General features: G+C 45.2%; 1 long non-coding RNA gene across 1 annotated transcript; it reads left to right on the top strand.

Annotated features, from left to right (window-relative positions):
* The first annotated feature begins 1,873 nt into the window (after nt 1-1,873).
* Nucleotides 1,874-4,725, top strand: LOC308044684. Its single transcript, XR_013922648.1, has 3 exons — nt 1,874-1,994; nt 4,262-4,472; nt 4,623-4,725. It is a non-coding gene; the product is annotated as an uncharacterized lncRNA (long non-coding RNA).
* The last annotated feature ends 329 nt before the right edge of the window (nt 4,726-5,054 follow it).

Raw genomic sequence — 5,054 nt, forward strand, 5'->3', positions numbered from 1 at the left:
CTTTGGCCCATTCTCTCTGGCATGTGACACAGCCTATGTTGGCAGAGCCAGGTGGTGTCATGTGAGGACAATGCTGGGAGCAGCATCCAAGGGCTTGTGGGTGATGAAAATCACCTTGATCCTCACTGCTCCAGGCAAAAGCGCTTCTCTTACTGGGGAGGAAAAACGACTGGTGTCTGGGAGAGCTCTGCAGTGTCTGTGGCCACAGGACAGGGCTTTATCCTTGTAAACAGGGCAGGTGTTTGTGGTGCTGGTGGCAATCCTCCTGCAGGCAGGACCTGCTCTGGCAGCCTGAACGCCGTATAAATAACAGTCTTTTCCAACGAGCTGCTCTGTGCTTCCCAGAAATAGTGTTTGTCTCCGATGTCTGCCTTGATTTATGTCAAGTTCAGATGCTGTTAAAAATAATCCACCCACATACTAAAATCATGTTGTCTCTGATTATAGTCAGCTTTGTGGATGAAGCACCTATAAAAAGATGAATGGAAGGGTGCTGGTGGGGAGCAATAGTTGTTTTTTCTAGGAAAGATGTTTGTCCTTTGGCCAGAGCTGGTGTCCAGGTACAGGGCTGGTGCTGGCACAGCAGGATTACCCCACACCAGCTCCCAGGGAACAGCAGGGGCTGATTCCCATTCTGCCCCTGCAAAGAGTTCACATTGGCTCCCTGAAACTGGACATGCAAGGGTTAAATGCATCATTTAACCTGTGGTTCAGATGAAAATTCTTTAATTAGGAGTTCTAATCTTTTGAGGACCCTTCCAGTCCCTAACATTCTGTGATTCTGTGATTCCAGCTGGTAGTGCAGAAGCCTTCTGCCCCACAGCTTGGTTGCTCTGGAGTTTTGGGTACTTGGATTTGTTTTTAAAATACCATGAGCTGCTCTTGTTGTTTTATTAGGAAAAAAACCTAGAGCCTGTAAAATACAATTCCCTAGGATAGAAGGCTAATCCTCTTATTTCTACACATTTCTGGATGATTAAATGGCTGGATTATTTAAGTAGTGATTTGTTACTAGATTGCATCATCAAGGAGATCTAAGGCATAAATATTAGCTTTGGGATTTTGGCTCTTTACTGTTGAAAGGGGTAGAAGGTGTTCTGCAGACAAAAGCCAGAGAAATTAAATTAAACGAGCATGTGAAGCAGCGGGTCACGGCGAAGTCCCTAAACCTGCATTGGCTTGCAGAGCTCTAACCTTTCCAGGGAACGCGTACAGTAAGTAACATCAGCTTTGCCTAGTAAATCCTGTATCCTGCTGTGTTTTGAAGTGAACCAACCCTTCTACTTGACTTCAAATTGTTTCTGAGACCATTTGTGAACTGCTGGGGCTTGTAGGAGCCTTTTCCTTGCACTGCTCCAAGTCTGGTTGTGCAGCCTGTGCTGAGCTTGAGGTCTGAAGGGGTTTGCACCAGCAGCTGTGGGGTTTGTCCCAGCCCCTGTGGGGCTCCCTCCCTGTCCCACTGGTGCTGTGGGTCCCACAGGGCCACTGGTCCATGCACAAGCAGGACGGGGTGGCAGATGGTGCTCAGTTGTGTTGTCACCAGCTCTACTGCTGCCACCCCTAACTCTGCCTACCCCAAAATGCCTCTGGGACCCCCACACCGGCGGATGCAGCCTTGGAAGGATGGTGAGGAAAATACTGGGAGTGGTTAACGAGGATGCTGGAGATGCTGTGGAGAAGGGCGGATGTGTAGAGCACCCACCTTCTGACCAAACAAGAGCCCAGGGGATGGGTGGCTTGGTTGGGTCCTGCCATGATGCCGGTGAGTTTTGAAGAGATATCTGCTATTTAATGATAATTTTGGTGCTTTGCTGCTCTGTTTTTGTTTTAGTATCCTCCAGCTGGAAATCCCCCAAGTTATTCCCAGGCAGCCTGTAAGGAGAGATGGGCGTTAAGGAGCGTTTTGTCAGACGCACTGTGGACTTTGGGAATGGTATTGGAGCAATACGGAGGGTTTAGGAAGAACATTTGTTCACTAGGAAATGTGGAGGAAGGTGAGTGTGTGTGGTTTGGCTCTTTATGAGTGGCAGCAGATCTGGGGTTTTATTTCTTCATGTGATATAAGATCACCTGTTTTGAATGTTCTCAGGGCTGTTGGCTGGAGGGATGATAAGTGACTGAAAATCGAGGAGTGCAGTTGGCAGGGCAGGATTTCTGTTTTGGGTTTGGGTTCCTGAGGCTTAGAAGAAACGCCATTGGAATGGACCAATGAAAAAAAAGAAGTTACAATAATAGAAGTATTGTAGAATAATACCAATACTACAATTAGTATGAGCAGCAAAAGTCTTTTGCTGTTGAGTTGAAACCAGAGCAAAGTTCCAAAGCACAATTCCTCAGCTGCTCCAAGAAATTCAATTGAAAAATAAGACAAAGTAAATATTTACTTGAGCTTGGACTATGCAAATGCATTATTGCATGGGGCGTTCTGAGCTCTGGTACGTTGATACTTTGATCTGTGATAATGAACCCTGTGACCGTGGGGCTGGAGCCCCCGCCGTACCCAGCACGTGTTGGGGCTCCCGTCGTCAGGCACCCCCAGCTGCTCCAGCACCTCGTTTAAACACAAATTCTGCTTTTTTAAATCAATCCAACCTTCAGTGCAAATGAGATTCCAAATAATAAGTAATTAACTTTATCAAATTGACATTACCGTTTCAAACAGAATGTCAACACTGCCTTTATAAACAAGGCAGAGCTGCTGTTTGCGGAGCCGACTTGGTAGGAAAATGCAGCAAAACCCAGAAAAAAAGTAAATGGTCCTTTCTTCTTGGGCTGTGGTTCCTTTGCTGCTGTTCATAGGGGCTGGGGATGTCATGTTGATTCCTCCCATCCCCCAGACAGGGCAGGGATCACAAAAGCCATCGTGTTATTCTGAATGAAGCTTATGAATATTTAGATTTTTCTTGGTGTTTAAGTGGAAAAGCAGCATTTAGCTGATGGTGTTTCCAGAGCTGTAAAATCCAGAATGAGGATTCAAACCTGGATTTCCACCTTCCTCTCAAGGGCTGAGTTTGGCACCTCGGGTTTTATAAAGATAAAAAATAAGTTATGGATTAGAAAATGTGTCTCTGGAGTGGAGGTCAAACCTCTGATTGATGCATGGCCTCATAAAAATGTGAAAATTTGCAAACTGGGGAAGTTCCTTTAAAAAAAAAAAGCCAGTGTAGCTAAAGAAAAAAGTGTTTACTCTGACATATGGAAAGAAAATCACTTTTTTGTGTGCGTTGGTGACAGTATTGTATATTTTCTTGTTAATGAAGAAATGAAGTTACTGATTTACCTCCGGTGTCCTCATGGGCGGAGGTTAATGGCAGCAATAAGGATAAAGTTAATCCTCCCCCCGAAAGCACAAACCTGAGATTGTGGCATCGGGGCAGAATTTAAACACGTAAAACTGGAAAGTCTCTGCCCCAGCAGTTCCTGCGAAGGAAGAAGGAAATATGGGCTGTGCTATGACTTTATAAGGAATTATTTTCATAAGGGAAACAACCCCTTTTATTGGCATGAGTGTTTCTGTGAATGTCCATTTATTTATTTAAACTGCAATCCAGTGTTTTTGGCAAAGGCCACCAAAAATTTGACAACAAAAAGCAAGTGCTAAAATTCTGTGGACCAGCAGCCCAGGGCTGTGTGCCCCAGGGAGTGGGTAATATGGGCAATTGGAAGCTTTAATGCTTCGATGACCCATGTGCAAAAAGAGTATTTTTATTTTTCTATTTAGAGTCCAACTACTCAAGAAAATACCAATGGGGTTTGTGGCCTTTCTTTTCAATTCATAGAATCATTTAGGTTGGAAAAGACCTTTAAGATTATTAAATCAAAAATTCACCTCCGGGCAACAATAAACAGGATAAAGCTCAGTTTAAAGGATAATTTATTGGGATTGGGAAGAAAGGGGAGGGGGAGGGAGAGCAGATCCCACCTGCAGCGGAGCTGCCGCTTTGGGGATGTGAAACCATTTGAAAACACACTTTTGTTCCAATCCAAAAATCCATCTTCTCGTTAAGATTAAAAAAAAAAAAGCCCCAAACCCACACATTAATCTCATCAGTGGAAATAATCATGTTGGGTCTATGATCTTAATCTTTTATGTCATCCACATCTGGAAAAGTAATTCGGGGGAAATAATATAAACTTCAGCTAAGCTGTATAAACCCAAGGAGCGATTTCATCAAGCAGCGGCTTGGTGGCCCTTTGTCTCCCGCCTCCCTGTGACAATATTGACTTTCTAACACCGACACTTTGTTCTCTTCCTTCCCAGGACAGCCGCTAAGTGCTGCTAAACCAAACATCACATGCTCCACGGGGCTCCGACAAGGTTTGCAATCAAGCGCTCTCTAATAACAGCTTAAATACTCTCATCAAGCTTGTCCTTGCTGTTTGCTTTAGGACACAAGTGTTTTTTCTCTCCCCTCTGGATTTATTCCACACCAGCGACAGTCGGAGCTGGAGGTCATGCAAAGTAAATGCAGGTGATGGTTTTTTTTTGCTCTCTGGGTTGACTCTTATTGTTGAACTTGCTTTTCCCCATCAGCTGAGCGGATGTGGCTCGAAAAGCATCGCTTTGTGTTGGTTTGGGTTGGGTAATCTGCCCTGAATGCAAAACCTTTCTGTCCTGGCAGGTTTTCAAAACCAGATGAACAATGACAAGAGAAATAACAGCTTCTTTAGCAGGAAGAGGGGAATCCACACCATCCATGCACAGTTATATCCCCTCTTTGTGCAGCCTCCAAGGTCAGCAGATACTGGACCAGTGGCTTGCGAGAGACTGGAGAGTGAAGCAGAAAAAAACAAGTGGCTGTTTGTCTCCATCCCAGGGCAGCAGCTTTTCCTCCACGGGTCCCTGTCCCTGCCTGGGGACACTGAGGGTTGATGCTGCTGCTGTCTGTTGGCTTCTTGCTTTGCTTAAAGCCACTCTCTGATCTCCGTGCAGCTGCAGCCTGCGCTGTACGTACGGCAGGTATTGTATGGGTATGTACGGCAGGTATCGTATGGGTACGTACGGCAGTTATTTTACAGGTAGGGCTATAGGGTACCAGTGGCTGCTGAGTTAT

This window comes from Nesoenas mayeri (assembly GCF_963082525.1).
Source record: "Nesoenas mayeri genome assembly, chromosome: 11".
NCBI lineage: Eukaryota > Metazoa > Chordata > Aves > Columbiformes > Columbidae > Nesoenas > Nesoenas mayeri.